At 42.5% G+C, this 22,772-nt stretch overlaps 1 pseudogene; it reads left to right on the top strand.

Annotated features, from left to right (window-relative positions):
* LOC135221885 (mRNA turnover protein 4 homolog) overlaps positions 1-22,772 on the top strand; it is a 113,581-nt pseudogene that overhangs the window by 24,382 nt on the left and 66,427 nt on the right.

The following is a 22,772-nucleotide window of genomic DNA, read 5'->3' as shown; positions in this document are numbered from 1 at the left end:
AGTGGCGTGCTTCTTCGGCCACTGTACGGCATTGTCGGTATCATAAGCATGCGGTATTCATTCATTCTAACGATTTCGTTTGATAACGTAAATTCGTTAGTGATTTCGTTGTAGTATACTTTATCGTGTTGTGTGAGAACTTTACTACATACGTATATGTACTACATAACATAATTACGTACAGTATATACGTTGTCATGGGTCCCAAGAAAGTTGAAATTCACGGAAAGAAGAGGATGGTCTCTTTGGAGACAAAGATGGAGATTACCAAGAAGTATGAAGCTGGTATACAGCTGAAATCTGTTGACAATAGGCACCATCCTTAAGCAGAAGGATGTCATCAAAGCAGCTACACCTTCCAAGGGCGTCACTATTTTGTCCTGCAAGAGGACCCACATGCACGATGAAATGGAAAGGCTTCTTCTTGTCTGGATAAAAGACAAAGAAATCGCTGGCGATACGATAACCGAGACGGCAATCTGCCACAAGGCCAGCGCTATTTTTGGCGATTTGATTGCCCAGGCCAAAGACAACGGAGGAGAAGGGACATCAACGCCAACCCCAGACTTCAAGGCTTCGCATGGGTGGTTCGAGAAATTCCGTAAACGGACTGGCATCCATTCAGTGGTGCAGCATGGGGAGGTGGCCAGCTCGGACACGAAAGCGGCCAAAGCCTTTAAAAAAGACGTTCGACGAGATGATGATCAACGAAGGCTACAGTTCTCAGCAAGTCTTCAGCTGTGATGAGACTGGCCTTTTTTGGAAAAAAAATTGCCTCGTCAGACGTACATCACGCAGGAAGAGAAGAAGCTACCTGGGCATAAGCCTATGAAAGACAGGCTTACGCTCGCACTTTGTTCGAACGCCAGTGGGGATTGTAAGGTGAAGCCCCTACTTGTCTATCATTCCGAGACTCCTCGAGCCTTCAAGGCCCACAAAGTGCTAAAGGAGAAGCTTCCGGTGATGTGGAGGGCTAATGCGAAAGCCTGGGTAACGAAGCATTTGTTCACCGACTGGGTAAATCTGTGTTTCGGCCCAACAGTGAAAAAATTCTTGGAAGAGAGGTGCCTCCCTCTGAAATGTCTGCTGTTGTTGGACAATGCCCCTGGCCACCCTCCTGGCCTCGAGGAAGATATCCTAGCGGATTATTCCTTCATCAAGGTTCTTTATCTTCTGCCTAACACCACCCCTCTCCTCCAGCCCATGGACCAGCAAGTGATACCGAACTTCAAGAAGCTGTATACGAAACATCTTTTCAAGAGATGTTTCGACATCGCCGATACCACAAACCTCACCTTGCGTCAATTTTGGAAGGAGCATTTCGACATCGTCATATGCATCTGACTCCATCGACCAAGCCTTTGGGTCAGGAAGGTTTCGAGGGCGAACCTTGAATTCCTCGTGGAGGAAACTCTGGCCTGATGCCATATCTGCCCGAGACTTCAAGGGATTCGACGTGAGCAAAGCTGGTGCTGCAGATTCAGAAACAGTTGACGATCCTGAAACTGTTTTGCAACCAAATCTTGACGAGATCGTTGCACTCAGCAAATCCATGGGGCTGGTCGTCGATGAGGACGACACCAATGACCTTCTCGATGAGCACCAAGAGGAGCTTTCGACGGATGACCTGAAGGAGTTGGAGGCCATGCAACATAACGTTGTTCAAGAGGAGTTCTCTAGCAGTGGCGAGGAGGAGGACGAGGACTATGACAACGGCAGAAATTAAAAATGCTCTAGCTGCTTTTCATAAGGTGCAATCATTCGTAGAAAAGAGACACCCCGAAAAGGCTTACACAGGTCGTATGCTTGCACAGTTCGATGACGTTTGCTTGAGTTGTTTCAGGAACATTGTCAAAAGTAGGCAGAAGCAATCTTCCTTGGATAGTTTTTTTTAGAGGAGGCCTTTAGTAGGAGTAGTAAGCAAAAAGGAAGAACCAAGTGATACTAAAAAAACAGAAAGATGAAAGTGGTGAAGAAGTTTGTAAAAAAAAAAAAAAAAAAAAAAAGTACAGTGGTCCCCCCGTATTCGCGGGGGATGCGTACCAGAACCCCCCGCAAATAGTTAGAATCCGCGAATGTTTGGAACCCCCTCCAAAAATACCTCTAAAACGTAGCTATCCTTAACATGCAAACACCAAAGTAGCTAAAAGACCATCCTTCATCAAATATACATACTAAAACATCCTATTATGGTTCATATTAATCTTTGAAATATTATTAATACTGTTTTAAAGTAAATCTTACATTTTATGGTTATACATAAATACGTACTACGTATTATGTACGTACTGCATGACTAGTTACGTATGTGAAAATAATTCAGTCCCCCATAAGTATTCAGTCATGCAAGTTTTCTTTCATACTGTTACTATTTGAGACATCCATTTTCTTTTTACAAGGGAAACAAATGTATGTGAAATCACAAACGATAGAGAGAAAGAACAAAATTTGTATGAACATTAAACAATTGTTTTACGCTAGTACAACATATGTAAACCGGGTACTCACCAGTGATGAATGTTGATTAAAGATGATGATGATGAATTAGCCGTGCAGTCCGATGAATGACAATGAAGATATGACTGCACAGCTAAGCAGAAGGAGTTACATATCCTCTGAGGGCGCCTCTTCACCTTCAGGAGGCGCTTCGGGAGGCAGTGACTCAGGCGATTTTGGGAGGAACTTTTCTTCAGGCGATTCAAGAGGCACTACTTCAGGCGATTTGGGAGGTTCTTTGGGAGGTCTTTCTTCGTTCGTGTGATGAACATTGTGATTGGCAACTGCTGCCGTTGCTCTTCATGGTGGTGAGAGCTTGATATAGGGCTCCAATGCTGTGTCTAGAATATTAGAAAACTTCAAAGAGCGCTCCATGTAAGGATCCCATGTTGCGACAAACTCCTGGAGGTCGTTTACCATTTTTTTAACTTGGGACAGGCGTTCCAAAGTCAGGTCCTCCTCCTCCTCCTCTTGATCCTCTCCTGAACCTGGAGTGTCTTCTCCTCGCTGGCGGACTTCGTCAGCTCTTCCAAGTAAACCTGGTTCGGTAAGGTAAGGGGGTCAGAGTGGGCATCAATGAGGGTGCCGACTTCGTTCCTCGGTGATATCGTCAAAGCCCTCACCATTAAGAATTTTTTGCCAACTGGACTGCCTTATTAATGGCTGAATGCTGGATTCCTGGGGAGAAAAGCCTGTATAATTATGGACACAGTCTGGCCACAACTTACTCCAGCAGGCATTCAGTGTCTCCTTCTTCATGTCCTTCACGACCGGTCCAAATGACAGACAGACACGTGGCAATCGTGAATTTACGCCAATAATCTTTCAGCGTAAATTCACTGTCACGGTCCATTGCATCAACAAGGTGCTGGAGGGTGGGAGTTCTTTCGGTGTAGAGTGCCTTGAAGGCACGGATGACGCCCTGATCCATAGGCTGGAGGAGAGAGGTGGTGTTGGGAGGAAGGAACTCAAGCTGGACTCCTTTGGAATAAAGATCGAGAGGGTGGCCACCTGCGTTGTCCATTATCAGCAAGACCTTGAAGTTGATGTCCAAATCGGCCAGGTATTGCCTAACTTGAGGAATGAAACTCTGGTGAAACCAGTACTCCTTCAGGACTTTGGTGATCCAGGCCTTGGGATTATGCATCCAGAAGACGGGCAGTAATGCCTTGTTCTTGTTCTTGAGTGCCCTGGGATTTGCAGCCTTGTAAATGAGGCCTGGTTTCAGCATGAAACCAGCCGCATTCCCGCACATCAGGAGGGTCACCCTGTCCTTTTGTGCCTTGAATCCAGAGGCTTTAGCTTCATCCTTCATAAGGTACGTCCGGGACGGCATTTTCTTTCAGAACAGGCCAGTTTCGTCCATATTGAACACCTGTTCTGGGCGATATCCTTTCTCCTGGATTATTTTCATGAAGGCCTGCGGATATTTTGCGGCTGCCTCTTTGTCTGCAGATGCAGCTTCCCCATGTAGGTAAACAAGACTTAAGATGGAACCTTTTCTGGAACTGGTGGAACCATCCTTTGCTAGCCTGAAATCCTTGGGGAGCTGAGGACGGTCCCGGTTGTGGTTCTTCTTCTTCGTCTTCCTCTTCAGGAGCTGGTTCTCCAAAGCCCAAGAATTCCAACGTCCCTTCTTCATCGCCTTCCAGTGCCTCCACATCTTCGGCTTCGGCTTCGGCTTCCTCTTCCTCACCACCTTGTGAAGCAGTAGGAGTTGATAGCTGCTGGTAGATCTGTCGTGCTTTTTTGGCGTATGATGTTGGAGTCAAGGGGCACGTTCTTCTTCCTGCAGTCCTTTATCCAGAACGCGAGTGCAGATCCCATTTTCACAATGGTTTTGTCTCTCACTGTGGACACAGCCTTTGCGGTGCCATAGAATGTCATACTAACACTTTTTCTTATTTCATTTTCTTTTTTCTTTATATATCTAACTGTGCTCTCATTCACTTTGAAATGGTGGCCGACTGCAGCGTAACTTTTTCCCTCCTTCAACATATCGAGAAGTTTCACCTTCTCGTCAAGCTTCATTACGGTCTTTTTTCTTTTAGCTTCTTGGCCAGAAGCCTTAGAAGGAGCAGGGCGCTTTTTAGGGGCCATTTTCGGTACAATGCACACAGATATTTGCTGATACGCACAAGAGCTTAGCGTTAACGTTCGCGTATACCCGTAAGTTTCTGCGCAGTGAGGCTGCTGGGTATTTTTTTTTTTTTTTTTTTTTTCTAGATGCGCGATACCCACAATTCCATCTCCGCGAAATGGGGCCAGGGTTCAACCAATCAACACCAAGTGTACAACCAATGAGCAACAAGGAAAATGAATGCTGCTCTTGGATTGGCTGCTGTGCAGACAACAGCCAATAGCGTTTTAAATATCATTTCGTTTGGGTACTGCTGTAAGAAGGCGTCACAGCATCATAAGTTTTGTTTATCTGCGGAATGTTGGCTTGGGTAGAGCATCTTTTAAGAAATCCTGACTTTGTTACCGACATTTTGCTGTGTTTACATGAAAGTATTACAGAACTGTAATATTTGAAAATTAATAAAGCTTTTTTTCATCATAAAAATTTATTTTGTCACGAAAATATACTCATTATGTACTTATGAAAAATACACGTACATGTATGTACTGCGTGCCGCAGACAAAAAAATACGTACCCTGCTGCAATATGTATATAATCATTGTCTTACGTACTTTAGATATGGTCTGCATACTTTTATTATCATCCTAAAACATTTATGTACGTAACGTACATACTACGCTCGTATCATAATGAATAAAATCATCTTAAAAAATTTCATGAAATGTACAGCCTGCACAATGCGTACCCAATTGACCCAATACGTATTTATGTAAGTTCAATGGCAGTGTTGCTAAACTAACGCATTTCACGCTAGATCTGTTGTTTTCAGATTTAATCTAGCACCATTGTTTTCCAATTTGCGCGGTCGCGCAATCCTAGAGATTTTTATGATTATCTAACATGAAATTTGGCGTGTTATCGAAGGTAATGAACAAATTATTAATAATATATTAACACAGTGGTGCTTAAAAATCTGCCCTGACGCCAATTTTACAAAAACAACAACTGTCACGTGTGTGACACACTTTTGAATGTCTTTGAGACAAACCCTAAGGCTATAATTATAAGATTAGTATAGGGGTTTGTTTTTTCATTTCCAGGTACTACTTAAATCTCCTTCCTACATCCGCCCTGCTGCCCTTGATCTCTCTCTCTTTTCTACATCTTACAGTTATCCAAGCGAGAGTTTTTTTTTTTGTTTTTTATGGGATAACATAGGCCCTCCAATTGCTTTTTCATCTGGAAAATATTTATTTTGTATACAATTGCCTTTCTCGGCTGTGAAGTTGATGTCTATCCGTGGCTGTGAGATGACCAGGAATGACATGTAAGTCAGTGTCAAAGTAACTCTACACTTCAGTCAGACCAAAACTTTGTTGCCATATCGTATTCAAGCAATACATATTCTGTTATTGTTTCCTATCTATCATTTTGTGTGTGTGAGAGAGAGAGAGAGAGATGGCTGTATGTATACGATTGTTTATTTTCTCAGTTGCCAAACTCACTCTGTTATGCTTTAGTATTTCATATCTTGCTCACCAATTTATACCTACGATATTTTTATTCAATTCATTACAGTAAGATTTATAAGGAATGTCTAATAAACAGAATAACCATATCATTATGAAATGTCCTTGTACGAATAGTTAACACATAAAAATTCGCATCCGCGAATAGCCGGGGATGACCGCGAATAATTATGTATATGTTCCACAGAGAAACCCAGCGAATGGGCGAGTCCTTCCGCGAATTTTAATGAATTTCTAGATAGGTTCCAAAGAAAAATCCGCGAATCCGGAGAACGCGAATTACGGGGGGGGGTCCACTGTCAAAGTATAAAAAGTAAACAAAAATGTAAAAAAAATAACAAAACAAAAACGAAAGAAATTTTTTTTTAATTTTAAGTTTTTTTGTAAAGGTTAAGTGTTACAATTTTGTTAATTGTGTTTTTTCGTAAAGTTTAGTTTATGTGTTTCGTAAGTAAAAGTGTACGTACGTACCTGCCGTTGTCCTCCTCCTCTGTCGCCACTTTCGGAGATAGCCTCACTCGAAAGGTAAGTTTCCACGTTTTACTACATACGTACGTATGATTACATACAGTAATTTCTTGTATACCATGTACACTAATACACTTTATTTACAGGTATATTAGCAGTACGTATTAAGTTAGATATTGAATGGTCCAAATTGTAGTATTTCATTGTTTATAGGTCAATTTAGCTTTATTATGAAATTTACTGGGGTGTTTTTGGAGGGCTCGGAATGGATTAGCCATTTTACATGTAAAATGCAGTCCAAGATACGAAAAGCTTATGATACGAAGGTCACTTCGGAACGGATTAATTTCGTATCTCGAGGTACCACTGTATTAACATTATTTTTAAGATTATCAGTATGACCATTCTTCTTGTTTCTTGTTTTAAGTGTTTTACTTCAAGTTAAATTTTCTTTTTCAGTATCCTTGACGCGGACCACAAAGAAAGGGCTGGAATTCAAGCAGAATTTGGTTGATGTAATCCGTGGTTGTGTTGACCAGTATGCTCGGATATTTGTTTTTAGCACACATCACATGCAGACTAATAACCTGAAAGATATGCGTCCTAGAATGGGCCTGGAGCCACAGTAGGTGGAGTACTGTGATGCTGTTTCATCTTTTTTATGACCAATGAATTCTTTCCTTGAAAGTAAGCCTTGAATTCTAACTGGCCTACAAGGTCCATTTTTATATGAATTCTATGTAGTAATAGAAATCATGTAGCAAATCAAAATATTTTTTTCATTTGAATTTCAAACATTTTGTTCCAATGGAAACACAAACCATCTTTAATTTAATACTATTATCTTGAAACAAGAGCCAGAAATAGTAATTGAATTTCAGGGAACAATATGTTTACGGAGAGGCGTGATTTGGGAATGAGGGGGGGGAGCTCCCCCACCTGCTGTCTCCAAGAATTCAGCTGCTGTCAAGCAAGACATCTTGCTGCACTCCTGACTAATAACCAGAACTTGCATTTGTTATAGTGGAAATGCAAGCTTGAGCCTTTTATATATTGGAACGTTGTGGTACCTAATGAGTTACAATCTGGTAGATCATACATATGTGTTCTCTCTGGGCTCTCTCTCTCTCTCTCTCTCTCTCTCACTCTCCTCTCTCTCTCTCTCCTCTCTCTCTCTCTTATAACTTTTGATTGTTGTTACACTAAAGTGATAGCTTTTCTCTTTACAGAATTATAAGAATTTTGAATAATTAGCTAATGACAGAAGGTTGCCATGGGATGGTGACATACATGTTTTGCATATGCTTGCAATTCGCCTGGCTTTGTCTTGTCTGTCTGTTTCATTTCCCGTTTCCAGAATGTTTTACGTATATGGAATGATATTAATTTCTAATTATGTCTTTGTTTCATTAGTAGTATTTTCTATGTTTTTAGCAATTCCTGTAGTATCAGCATTTTCATAAACATCCCTTCAGAACATTCCAACTCACATTATGTAGAAATAACATAGCAGTATTCATAATTTAACTTTAAACACATTGACGTAACTTTCATGGATTACCTTAAATATTTGCTCAGCCACCTTTTCGTGTTGTCTTGGTCCTCCATGTTTATATCAGAACAGCAAAATATGTAGGCAGTCCCTGGTTATTGGTGGCCTCGGTTATCACCGATCCAGTTTCATGTCACATCTAGCACTGAAACGTGCCAATTTCCGGTTATCGGCGCCAATAGTACATACCGAACAGAAGTGTCATTTACCAGTTATTGGTGCCAAAATCCGGTTATCAGTGCTGACACAGACGAGGGACTAAGACCCCAAAGTAGGTAGTCCCTAGGCAACTGATTATCGGTGCCGATAAGTAGAAATAGGTTCATAACAGCACCGAAAATTGCAGATTTTTGTTGCCAAATATCCGCCATAAATCTGGATCACTGATAACCCAGGACTGCCTGTACCATATGATGTACATGTAGTGGTGCCCCATTTGTCGAACATTCTTATGTTGAACATTCCATTTTTCAAAGAAAATTTTCCAGAAAATTTTGTATCTTTTGTCGAACAACTGCTCGTACTTCAAACTAACTGATTATTATGTTCATTCTTGTATTGGACAGCCTACTGCATCCAACAAGAAAAACTGTATTGACATGTTTTTTCATCTACAATATAGTATAGTTTTATGACAAAATGAATAAAAGAATAAAGCATTTCAATATAAAATTCAGCGTAAAAGATGTACAAAATCGTACATCACCTTGGTGACATCACACCCAGCTGACTTGAGACTGAACGATGTAGCGTTGATATGTTGAGGAGAGAAGAAAGAGAGAGTCAGAATATTACTGCATGTATGTAAAAGCAATAACAGTTCAAATAAATAAAAGGGGAATTTCACAATGAATTTAACATAATGATAAAATATGAAAACAATCAAATGAACCAGAAACAATAAAAAAAAATCTTATTGAGCCATTGTTTGGTGCATCAAGTGAGATGGTATAGTTTAAATGTATTCAACAAAATATTAATGAAAGAACAAGGCTTTTCACGATAAAATTTAGCATAAGCTATAATCATTCGTCATTGTGGTGATATATGGTTAACTTTAGATAGAGGGAGGGAGTGTTTATATTTTTCAGGAATAATGAATGAATGATTTTATAAAAGTTATCGTGCATCGTGATGTTGTTTGGAAGAGAAGAAGCAACAGTAAAATCTTTACTAATATTATGTATGTAAAAGCAGTACCAATTCACATAAAAAAAAATTTCATTTCACAATAAATTTAACTAGTGATAAAACATGAAATCAATCAAATGCAATACAGTAATTAAAGATTTTTTTAAAAAAAGTCTTACTTGAACCAGTGTTCGGTGATAGAGCGGAGAAGAGAGGGAAGACGACAAGGGTCTGCTTCCTACTGACTTACGAGCGGGGCTGGGATGATTATTCGCCTGTTTTTTTCACTTGCACTTGATTTTCCCAAATCACTTCTTTTTGTTATGGTACAATACCTATCTAGTGACAGTTGGTTTTTACAATTTTACCACTGACCATGTCCTGGAGGTTTCCCCGCCTCCTAAGAGGGCTCCCCAGCCCAGATCTGATGTGTTGAAATAGAAGCTCAGGTCTGGTTTTTGTGGGAATAAGGACTTCCCTTCCAGCAATATACCTCTTGATTTCCAGCAACGCAGGTGTTTCTTGATCTCCGGGGTGATTGGGAATGTGAGAGTCGGGATGTCTTCCTATCCCACTTGTCTTTTATGTAAAACTGAAGTAGTACTCTTAGATGAAGTCTCCACAAGGAGACAAACTGCTCTATTGAGGCCAACGTCCCCACGAGGCTCATCCAGTTGTTGGCCATGCAAGCCTGAAGTGTCAGAAACTTGTTTAATCTTCTGTAGACATGACTACACTTTTCAGGGATGGAAAAGTCCAAAAATGAGAAGATTTGAGTGTCATTCCTAGATAACTATCTTCAAGTAGGAGTCATCTGTGATTTTTGGTAATTTACCAACGATCCCAAGTCCTGGGCAAGGAGAAGTGTTTTCCAAAGATCCTCTGTACATTGTTCTTTTGATGTGGCACGGAGAAACCAATCTTCCAGGTAGAATGCTATGTTGATCCCCATCAGGTGGAGCCAACCTGCTAAGGGAGCCAGAATACACATGAAAACTTGAGGAGCCATTGAAAGTCTGAAGCATAGCACCTGAAACTGAAATACTTGATCCCAAAATACACATCTCAGGAGCTTTCAGGAATTTGGGTGGAGTATTGACATGTGAAAGTAAGTGTCCTGAAGGTCTGTTGATACCATCCAGTCCTCTTGTCAAATGGATGCTAGGATCAAACGAGTTGTTTCCATTCTGAATTTTGTCCTTTGCACAAATACGTTCAGGGTGCTTATATCTAAGACTGGTTTCCAACCCTCTATGACTTTGAGACCACGAAAAAGCGATTGTAGAACCCTACTGAGTTTTGTTGTGGGGCAACTTTTGTTGCTCGTTTCTTGAGAAGGGAGGACACTTCCTCCTTGAGAGTTGAAACTCTCTTTGAATTCTCTTGAGTATGCAGTTAAGGCAATAGGCTTCTTGACTAAGGGAGGAGTTTCCATAAATGTAATTGTGAATCCATGTCTTAGAACTTCCACTATCCATCACTGCTCCTCTTTGGCTTCATTTCTCCCAGAACTAAAGGTGCCTGGCACCTACCTTGGTATGGAGGACATTATGTTCACTTTTTAGAGCAGGGTTGCTGCGAAGTCCGCAATCACCGAGAAACTAGCTCCGCACCGGGAGGTGTAGTGTTAATTGCTAAGCAATGTTATTTTGCTACACTAACTAGACGAAATAGTCACCCTGGTTATATTAACCGTATCTTTACCAGTATAAGAGTTGGGTTTACTAATTAAACATTTTTAGTTAGATTTTCCCCTTTCCAAAATTCAGTTGCCTCATGTCCTTTGAAACATTACGTAACCTTAATGATAGTTAAATTTAGAATCGAACGAGATACTCGGACAGTGTTCAGTCTTGAAGCTGATTTAATACATTCGATATATATATATATATGTATATATATATATATACTATATACACAGTGGTCCCCCCGTATTCGCGGGGGATGCGTACCAGACCCCCCTGGGAATAGTTAGAATCCGCAAATGTTTGGAACCCCTATTAAAACGCTAAAAGCAGCCTATTTTGTTAGTTAAATCTTAAGAAAAAACCACTACAAATTTTCATACTTGGTTTTTTTAATAGTTCTATCACAAAAAGTGCATTTTATGATGAAATTGATAATAAAAAACAGGAATTTGTGGATATTTCTCATAGAAAAAATACCGCGAGAATGCGCGCCAATTTTCCGAGAATAATGCAGGAAACGTTCCCGAGATAAATCCAGCGAATGTGTGATTTATATATATATATAATATATATATATATATATATATATATATATAATATATTATTATATATATAATTAGTTTTATAGTTGATTGTTATTTATGATTTGATGCGTAAATTAGGCTACAAAGTGAACACGGGCAAATAAATTTATTCATAAACTTTTCGGCTAAAGGTGGAAAGTTAAAGAAAAAAAAAAACTGCACTGAAATGTATTTCTTTACTAAAAACGGTCGCTTTTCATTCATTTCTTTGCGTTCCCCACAAAATAAGTTGACAAGCTCCATAAATCCTTCGATATTCATAAGTAGTTTATTTTTTATTTTCTTTTTTAAGCCACATTTGTCACTTTACGTAATATGCTGTATGTTAAATCAAAACGTTTGCTGAAGTAATACTGATAATAAACAACCAAATAATAATAATATAAGGTCTAGGCTTAAAATCAATGTCATAAGCATTGCAAACTGACAAAAACTATATGAAACATGTAGGTCTATATGCCACCTTTTATGATCTGGATATTTTGAAATGAGATACAGGCAGTCCCCGGGTTACGACGGGGGTTCCGTTCTTAAGACGCGTCGCAACCCAAAAATCGTCGTAAGCCGGAACGACGTTGTTGGAAACATGTCCATAGGGAAAATTTCACTAATTTGCAATTTTTCTTAGGGCCGTCCGTATCTCTAAAATTATCACTAATTTACTTTTTTCATGTGCAATGCTGTGTATTCACAAATTACTGTACATTTTCATTAAAATACAAGAGAGAGAGAGAGAGAGAGAGAGAGAGAGAGAGAGAGAGAGAGAGATAGAGAGAGAGAGAGAGAGAGATTACATAAAACCATTAATTCGTTGACCATTTATGGCATGTTACTTTCCCAGCTCCAAGTGTCACTGGTGTGTTATGAGGTAGGGAAATTGATACAGAAAAAGACGAAGGGAAGAATTTTCTTTTGAAATTAGTTATCGTATTAATGCTACTTCTATTATTATTATTATTATTATTATTATTATTATTATTGTTATTATTATTATTATTTGAAAATATAATAAACATGTGCATCTACCATAAAAATTCTCTCATCTTAGTAAGAAAGAGGAATTATCCTTACAAGTGAAATGGAAAGGTCATTTTCATCTCATTTTCATCTCTTTAAAATACCACCATTATGAATTTTGTAATGAAAGTTTTATTATTATTATTATTATTATTATTATTATTATTATTATTATTATTTTATTATTATAAAATAACTGAAATTATCAATAAACATTTTACATACTAGTACCATAAAAATTCTTTCATCTCGGTAAAAGAGAGAGAGAGAGAGAGTGTTGATCTCTCTCTGTTCTCTCAAAAAATACTTATAACGCTTCCAGCGAAAGAGAGGGAGGAATTACCACTATGACACATTATTATCTTGTGTGGCAAAAGAGAGAGAGAGAGAGAGTTTAACCTTAATTAAAAGTGACATGGATAGATTAGTACTGTTGTATTTTCTTTCTTTAAAATAACTCTCACATATGAATTTTGTAATTACAGTTATTATTATTATTATTTTTTTTTTTTTTTTTTTTTGCTCTATCACAGTCCTCCAATTTGACTGGGTGGTATTTATAGTGTGGGGTTCCGGGTTGCATCCTGCCTCCTTAGGAGTCCATCACTTTTCTTACTATGTGTGCCGTTTCTAGGATCACACTCTTCTGCATGAAGCCCCGGAGCTACTTCAGCCTCTAGTTTTTCTAGATTCCTTTTCAGGGATCTTGGGATCGTGCCTAGTGCTCCTATGATTATGGGTACGATTTCCACTGGCATATCCATATCCTTCTTATTTCTATTTTCAGATCTTGATACTTATCCATTTTTTTCCCTCTCTTTCTCTTCAACTCTGGTGTCCCATGGTATTCCGACATCAATGAGTGGATACTTTCTTCTTGACTTTGTCAATCAACGTCACGTCTGGTCTGTTTGCACGTATCACCCTATCCGTTCTGATACCATAGTCCCAGAGGATCTTTGCCTGATCGTTTTCTATCACTCCCTCAGGTTGGTGCTCGTACCACTTATTACTGCAAGGTAGCTGATGTTTCTGCACAGGCTCCAGTGGAGGGCTTTTGCCACTGAATCATGCCTCTTTTTGTACTGGTTCTGTGCAAGTGCCTGGCATTCACTTGCTATGTGGTTTATGGTTTCATTTTTCGTATTGCACTTCCTACATATGGGAGAGATGTTATTTCCGTCTATCATACTTTGAACATATCTGGTTCTTAGGGCCTGATCTTGTGCCGCTGTTATCATTCCTTCAGTTTCCTTCTTTAGCTCTCCCCTCTGTAGCCATTGCCAATTGTCATCGCTGGCTAGTTCTTTAGTCTGTCCCATGTATTGTCCGTGCATTGGTTTTGTTGTGCCAGTCCTCTGTTCTTTCTGTCTTTCTCCTGTCTCTGTATATTTCTGGGTCTTCGTCTACTTTTATTAGTCCTTCTTCCCATGCACAGTCTTTGAAAGCCCTCGTCTTCACTGGTTTATTTTCAGATATTGCCCAAGTGCTCTGTTTTCGATGTTGACGCAGTCCTCTATACTTATTAGTAGTCTCTCCCTCCTTCCTTTCGTGTTATGTATAGTCTGTCCGTATTTGCTCTTGGGTGTAGTGCTTTGTGTATTGTCATTTGTTTCCTGGTTTTCTGATCTATGCTGCGGAGTTCTGCCTTCGTCCATTCCACTATTCCTGCGCTGTATCTGATTACTGGCACTGCCCATGTGTTTATGGCTTTTATCATATTTCCGGCGTTGAGTTTTGACTTGAGTATCGCCTTGAGTCTCTGCATATATTCTTTCCTGATCGTGTCCTTCATCTCTTTGTGTTTTATATCTCCTCCTTCCATTATTCCCAGGTATTTGTATCCTGTCTCATCTATGTGTTTGATGTTGCTCCCATCTGGTAGCTTTATCCCTTCAGTTCTCGTTACTTTGCCTTTTTTGTATGTTGACTAAGGCGCATTTTTCTATTCCAAACTCCATCCTGATGTCTCCAGATACAATCCTTACAGTCTGGATTAGGGTATCTATTTCCTTGATGCTCTTACCATACAGCTTGATGTCGTCCATGAACATCAGATGGTTGATTTTGTTGCCTCTTTTCTTGAGTTGGTACCCGGCATCCATCTTCTGTAGTACTTTTGTCATGGGAATCATGGCTACTACGAAGAGTAGTGGGGACAGTGAGTCGCCCTGGAAGATCCTCTCCTGATATTAACCTCTGCTAGTTCTTTTTCCAGAGCTTGTAAGTATTGTATTCCAGTTGCGCAATTGTATTTTTGAGGAAAGCTGATGGTATTTTCCTCTGCCCCATATATTTTCAGGCATTCTATTAGCCATGTGTATGGTATCATGTCGAAGGCTTTCTTATAGTCTATCCTGCCATGCTTAGGTTGGTTTTTCCTTCTCCTACTGTTCTTCATTACCATTTTGTCTATTATTATTATTATTATTGTTATTATTATTATTATTATTTGAAAGTTTTTGTACTTTCCTGTCTGATATATACTTAGCTATAGTCTCCGACGTTCCCGACAGAATTTCAAATCTCACGGCACACGCGACAGGTAGGTCAGGTGGTCTACCTTACCCGCCGATGGGTGGCGGGTGTACGTACCAATCCCACTTTCCTGTCAGATTTTCTCTGTCGCGGGAACGACAACAACTGTTGTGGTTTTGTTCTTTCTCCGTCTCTCTCATAGACTTTTCGATTCTCGCTTGCCTGGAGATTATTTTGGACCTTTTTGGTGACGTATTCGCTCTGTTTGGCTTGGCATACGCTGTTTTTGGACTGGTGTTGACTTTGCGCTGGATTTTTCTTGAATAATGTCTGACTTAGATTCTGTAACTAAAACTCCTGTTTTGTTTAGGGTATGTTCGGTTGAGGGTTGTAAGGTGAGGTTGCCGAAAGCTTCGGTCGACCCTCACACTGTGTGTGTGAAATGCAGGGGGAATGAGTGTGCATTTAGTAACCCTTGTAAAGAATGTGAGGTTCTGAATGAGGATGAGTACAAGGCTCTTTTTTCATACATTAGGAAGTTAGAACGAGATAGAGTTCAGAAAGCCTCCTCTAGAAGTTCTAGTAGGTCGAGAGTGAGTGAGATTGAATCGGAACCTAACATTAATGTAGATTTAGAACCTTCTTCCCAAGTTTCAGCCCCTGCTCCCCGCGCCGAAGCCGAAGATTCGTCTTCGGAGGCGGCGGCTTTAAAGGCTACCATTCAATCTATGGAAAAGAAGATTCGCCTGCTAGAACAAGGTAAGAGTGATAGTGTTGGTGATCAGTGCAGTGTCCACAGTGTTGTGGAGGATGCGTCTGACCGGCTCCTTAGTGCCTCCAGGCCTAGACCTCTTCCAGACTCCCAGTTCCAGTGGAGGAGGAAAGTCGAAGGCCGGAGGGCTAGGGAGAGCCCCCACCGGTCAGGCGTCCCCTCGGCAGATCCTGAAATACGCTCCCAGGCTGCCTCGGATCGTGTCAAGAAGGAGATCCTGCGTCAGTGTTTCTCCTCATCTTCTTCGCCTTCACCGAAGCGACAGGGTTTTGGAAACTGCTCCGGATGCGTCGCGCCCGTTGAAGAGGGCTTGGAAGGTGCCCTTCAGTCCTTTGGCTTCCAGCCCAGAAGTCTTTCCTGAAGAGGCTTCTTTGGAAGTGAAGAGGCCCAGGAGATCCTGTGATCGCCCATCTTCACCCGCTCCTCGCTCTGCGGCTGCTCGGAGGAAGATCCTGTGGATTCGCCGACTCGAGTCCTGGCGGGACTCCAGGCTCAGATCTCGGCCCTGGAGGACTCTCTGGCCTTAAGATCTCGTAGGAGGAAGGACGTATCTCTCCCAGTCAAGAGATCTAGATGCTTTTCATTGGAGGATCGCTCTCCTCGTCGTATGCGATCTCCTTCGTATGGGGAGGTTTCGGCCGAGCGTAGGAACTCGCGCGAGTGGCACCACTCACCTGGCTCTCTCTCAGCAGCGTCGAGGCGCCAGACTTCGGACAGGCGCTCTTTGGATGGCGACGGCTTTTCTCCGGATCGGCTTCCTGCTTCCTGTAGGCACTCCTCTCCGGCTCATCTTTCTTCCTCTAGTGTGCGTCCTAGAGAAGAGAGGCGCTCAGGGCAGAACAGGCTCCTTTCGTCGTCTCCGTCTCGTCGTTCTTCTCCTCAGCATCTCCGAGAGCCTAGAAGGCGCCCTTCTCCAAGTAGGCGCTCATCACCTGCCTACCACTCTCCTCGCGTTTCGGACCCTGTGCCGAGTAGGCACTTTTCTCCTGTGAGTCGCTCCTCTCCCTTCAGACGTCAAGAGTCTGATAGGAGCCCTGCGCCTGGTAGGCGTCCTGCTCATGGAAGCCGTTCTCCTGTGGATATGCGCCAAGAACCTCAAGTTCTTCTTGTTCTTCAGGTCCTCCGGTAGGTCGTTTGATCGTTCTCGAGGCGCCCTACTCCTGACCGGTTCTCCGCTTGGGAGGCGTCAAGAGCCTCTCAAGCGCCCTGCTCCTGATGGGCGCTCGGCTCCTAGCAGCCGCTCTCTTCGCGATAGGCGCCAGGATTCTAGTAGGCGCTCTCCTTCTCGTAAGCGCCCTGTTGATAGACGCGGTCTTTCACGTGGTAGGAGCCCTGCCTCTCCTTCGGTCAAGATTTCGTATACCACGAAGAGGGAGTCCAATCTTAGACAGGCCAGGTCGGATAGGCGCTCTTCGGTTTCAACTCGCCGCTCTCCTGTTGATTTGACTCCTCCTTCGAGACGGCATTCTCCAACCTCACGCTCTGCTCCTGCAAGGACCTCTTCTTCTAAGGATCCTCCACGCTCTCCTCTTCAAGAAGGCCAGGAAGGTTCGGATGAAGAAACGAATACCACGGCAGCAGTTTCTTCTTACAAGAAGCTCACAGAGCTTCTTCTTCAAGAGTTTGGGGATTCCCTTAGTCCCACTGCTCCTCCTTCTCCGCACTCGTTCTCCACGGCTAAGACAACGAAGGGATCGTCGTGTGCGAGAATGAAGCCGACCCTATCAATGAAGAAGGTGCTTAGGAGTTTTGGATCTTCGATGCGCTCCAAAGAGGAAGCCGGAAAAACGGTGTTTGCCTTCCCACCGTCGAAGCTTTCCGGACGGACTGGATTTTGGTACGAGACAGGAGAGCCCTTGGCGCTGGGTCTCCCGTCCTCGGCTGATGCAAACTTTTCGGCATTGGTAGATGCCACGAGAAGGTCAGCTCTGAACTCAGCCAAAACAACTTGGGCCATGAATGAGATCGACCACATTCTGAAAGGTATGTTCAGAGTGCTTGAAGTCTTCAACTTCCTTGATTGGTCGCTGGGAGTCTTGGCTAAGAGGACGCAAGTGCCAGAGTCTTTCTCTCCGGAGGACCTTCATTGTGTATTATCCTGCATGGATAAATCAGTAAGAGACGGAGCCAGCGAAAGAAGAGATCAGTTTATTGCTCCTTCTTGACAAAGTCCATCTCCCATGCGCAGAGATCTTCGTTGCTGTTTTCTCCTCTCTCCGCTCAACTGTTTCCCAAACATCTGATCCAGGATATTTCGAAGGCACTTTCAGCTAAGGCTACGCAGGACCTTCTGGCCCAGTCAGTGAGGAAGCCTCGTCCCTCCTTCTCGACCAAGACGAGAAAGGAGAAGTCTACTACTCAGGAACCCTTTCGAGGGGCTTCTACCTCCAGACCCACCTCGTTCAGAGGTCGCAGACCCAACAGAAGAGGGAAGACTTTCTCTAAGTCAATCAAGTCTTCCAAATAAGACTCAAGTCCTTCAGACAACGGTGGGCGCCAGGCTTTTACAATTTGCAGAAGTCTGGGCCCAGAAAGGCACAGATTCTTGGACCCTTTCAATCGTGAAGAGGGGTTACCGCATCCCTTTCACCTCAAGACCTCCCTTGACGACCACCCCAAGGGAGTTGACGGCCAAGTACAGGGACCCCATCATGAACCAGGCCCTCCAACTAGCAGTAGATCAGATGCTGGAGAAGGAGGCAATGGAACTAGTGACAGAACATCATTCAGCAGGCTTTTACAACCGCCTTTTCCTAGTTCCGAAATCCTCAGGGGGGATGGAGACCGGTGTTGGATATAAGCGCCCTGAACTTCTTCGTAGAAAAGAAGAAGTTTACGATGGAGACCACTTCTTCGGTGCTGGCAGCACTGCGTCCAGGGGACTGGATGGTGTCCTTGGACTTGCAGGACGCTTACTTCCACGTAATGATCCATCCTTCCTCGAGGAAGTACCTCAGATTCATGATGGGGGGAAGAATTTTCCAATTCAGGCCCCTGTGCTTCGGCCCCTCGACGGCCCCTCAAGTGTTCACAGGGATCTAGAGAAATGTAGCTCAATGGCTTCATCTGGAAGGGGTGAGGATATCCCTGTACCTCGACGATTGACTTATAAGGGCCAATTCGAAAGATTGTTGTCTGAAGGACTTACAGAAAACCCTGGAATTGAACGAGTTCATTGGGGCTTCTGGTCGACTTTCCAGAAGTCATGTTTAGTAGTACCCGAATAAGAGTGTGTGTATCTGTTTTGGGGGATCCAGATGAAAGAGTTTTCGGGCTTTTCCATCTCAGGAAAGGATAGCCCGGGGACTCGAGAAAGTAACAACCTTCTTAGGGAAAGAAGTATGCACAGCGAGGGAGTGGATGAGTCTGCTGGGGATGCTCTCCTCGCTGGAGCAATTCATTTCCCTAGGAAGGTTGCACCTGAGACCGCTCCAATTCTTTCTTCATCAGAATTGGAGTCGTCGTTCTCAGGATTTGACGTTCTCCCTGTCCATTTCTCAGCAAGTCAAGGAGGAACTCGCATGGTGGGCAGATCCCAACAAGTTTGCGCAGGGACTGTCTCTGCAATCCCAGAGCCCCAACGTAGTGTTGTTCTCCGACGCGTTCGGAGGACAGGTTGGTTGGGGGGCGACTCTGGGAACCAAAGAGGTGTCAGGTACCTGGTGGGGGACCAGGTGTCCTGGCACATCAACAGGGAAAAGAACTGATGGCTGTGGTTGGCTCTGAAAGCGTTCGAATCCAAACGTCAGAGAATCCGTAGTGCAGATCAACTCGGACAACACCACGGCTCTGGCATACATCAGGAAACCGGGGGGGGACGCATTCCTTCTCTCTGTACGAAACAGCAAGAGACCTTCTTCTGTGGGCCGAAGAAATGGAGAATCAAGCTTCTCACCAGATTCGTACAGGGAGAGAGGAATGTGAGAGCAGATCTCCTCAGCAGGAAAGATCAGGTCCTTCCCACAGAGTGGACTCTTCATCAAGATGTATGCCAGAGCCTTTGGAAGTTGTGGGGCAGGCCGCACATAGACCTCTTTGCCACATCAAGAAACACGAGACTGGATCTTTACTGCTCTCCCATCTCAGATCCAGGGGCAATAGGGATCAATGCACTTCTTCTCGACTGGAAAGGGCTCGATGTTTACGCGTTTCCCCCATTCAAGATTCTGGGGATAACGCTCTAAAAGTTCGCAGAGTCAGATTCGACAGGATGACATTAATCGCTCCCTTTTGGCCAGCCCAAGAATGGTTCACAGAGGTACTGGAATGGTTAGTGGACCTTCCAAGATCGCTCCCTCTAAGGAACAATCTACTCAGACAACCCCACTTCAACAGGTACCACAAAAATCTCCCCGCTCTCAGTCTGACTGGCTTCAGACTGTCCAAAGTCTGGTCAGAGCGAAAGGCTTTTCAACAACAACGCTGCTAAAGCAAATCGCCAAAGAGCTATGGAGGTCTTCCACCTTACGAGTATACCAGTCGAAGTGGGATGTCTTCAGACGGTGGTGCAAGAGGAATAACGTTTCCTCTTCCAGTACCTCTGTGACCCAGATTGCGGATTTCCTTCTATTTCTTAAGCAAGAATGTGGTCTAGTGGTTTCAACCATTAAAGGATACCGCAGTATGTTGGCGGCAGTCTTTAGACATAGAGGCCTCAATATATCTGAGAATAAGGACCTGCATGACCTTATTAGGTCTTTTGAAACAGTTAAGAAGCAGTCTCCTAAAACACCGAACTGGAATCTAGACGTGGGTCTTCAGTTTCTCGGATCATCTAGATTTGAACCCCCTAGTTCAGCCTCGTTCAAGGACCTGACAAAGAAGGCTCTGTTCCTTATGGCTCTAGCATCCGCCAAGAGGGTGAGTGAGCTTCAAGCGATTGAGGGCAATGTTGGATATAAGGAGGAGTCTATGGTTTGTTCTTTCCTCCCTGGATTTCTGGCAAAGAACAAGAACCCATCAAATCCATGGCCCAGGAGCTTCGAAATTCGTGGGTTATCTTCTCTTGTAGGGGAAGAGCCTGAGAGAACTCTTTGCCCAGTGAGGATTATAAAATATTGCCTAAAGAGAAAAGAACAACTTAAGGCCAATCAGGAGGTCCTTTGGTGCTCCGTAAAGGACCCCACTCGACCCCTATCGAAGAACGCTCTGTCCTTCTTCTTAAGAAGCCTTATTAAAGAAGCACATGTTTCTTGCAAGGAAGATCATTTTAAGCTTCTTAAGTTGAAAGCCCACGAAGTGAGAGCCATTGCGACTTCGCTTGCTTTTAACAAGAATATGTCCGTGCGGAACCTGATGGAGGCAACTTTCTGGAGATGCCACTCGGTTTTTGCAAACCACTACTTGCGTGATGTGAAAATCACTTATGACAAATGCTTCGCCTTGGGCCCTTACGTATTAGCAGATTCGGTGCTGGGGCAGGGAGCTGGAACTTATCCATGTTAGACTTATATTTTTTTTTTTTTTTTAACCCCTATTTGTTGTTTATGGTTGTCTGAACGAGAATGCAGGGAGGCATCTCTTTATGTCGTAGTACTAACCCTAGGTAGTTTGGTTAGGTGGTCTGATGAGTTTTGGCTCCTTGCGGTAGTAGTGGTAAGGAGCTGTTAAGTAAGCGAACGAGTTCCCTTTAACAGGATCCGACTTGGATTCTACCATACAAGGGGATCAGATATCCCGGTGGTAGATCCGAGAGTCTTTCAGCAACAGGTCACGTCCTAGCTGTAGCTCTCCAGGAATGCAGACTCAGAGACAGTATCAATGAAGTCTTCTGCCTGAACAGGTAAGAACCAAGGGTTTTTTATATCCTACAACACCAGTTGTTTTTCTTCTTTCTTTGTTATTTAGCTGTCTCTTACCCTCCACCAAGGGTGCCAATCAGCTAAGTATATATCTGACAGGAAAGTTCATGTACAAAAATGATATTGTTAAACTACAATAAAGTTTTGTACATACTTACCCTGGCAGATATATACGTCTAATGGCCCGCCCAGCCTCCCCTCAGGAGACAGGTGGAAGAGAAAATCTGACAGGAAAGTGAGATTGATTCGTACACCCGCCACCCAGCGGCGGGTAAGGTAGACCACCCTACCTGACCTACCCTGTCGTGTGTGCCGCGAGATTTTTTGAAATTCTGTCGGGAACGTCGGAGACTATAGCTAAGTATATATCTGCCAGGTAAGTTATGTACAAAACTTGATTGTTGTTTAACAATATCATATTAAAAAACAAATAATAGTACAAGTACATCCTAAAAAATCTTGTGTCTCAGTAAATGATGGAGAGAGAGAGAGAGAGAGATGAGAGAGAGAGATGAGAGGAGAGAGAGAGAGAGAGAGAGAGAGGGGGGGGGGGGGAACGTGGGGGAATTTTCATGAACACTTGATTGCAACACAGCAGCTCTTCCCCCTCCCCCCCTGGCTGTCACAGAACTTGCATATATCTGACAGTTTTAGTACCTGGAGTTCGAGAAAAGCAATTACTACGAAAGAGGACTGGATTTCCTTCATTCTTCCATAATTTTTTAAATATATAAGCTATAAAATCTTACTATCACTATGTATTTTCTTTAATGAATTGTAATGAATTGATATTATTGCTGTATAAATTAATATTATATTTGAAAATAGTAAATCATTTATATCATACAAAAAAACATACATCTTTGTAGGAGAGAGAGAGAGAGAGAGAGAGGTGAGAGAATTAGAGAGAGAGAGAGAATTATATTTTTATTATGTGATATCATTTCAACTTATTAAACTTACTAATACAGTATTAATCAAAATTAATATTTTTGAAAACAAAAATTAGTAAATTATTTTTGTATTATAAAATGTATTTAGTCATGAAAATAAACATCAAAATACTAATTAGTGATTATTTTGTCGGAAAATACAAAGAGAGAGAGAGAGAGAGAAACTATGGTTTTTATATCCAAGTCTAAGTAGAGTATATAAAATGGGAACGTCGGAGAC

This window comes from Macrobrachium nipponense, chromosome 3 (assembly GCF_015104395.2).
Source record: "Macrobrachium nipponense isolate FS-2020 chromosome 3, ASM1510439v2, whole genome shotgun sequence".
Classification (NCBI taxonomy): Eukaryota; Metazoa; Arthropoda; class Malacostraca; order Decapoda; family Palaemonidae; genus Macrobrachium; species Macrobrachium nipponense.
The sequence above is the reverse complement of the archived record's forward strand: the minus strand, read 5'-3'. Positions and strand labels throughout refer to the sequence as shown.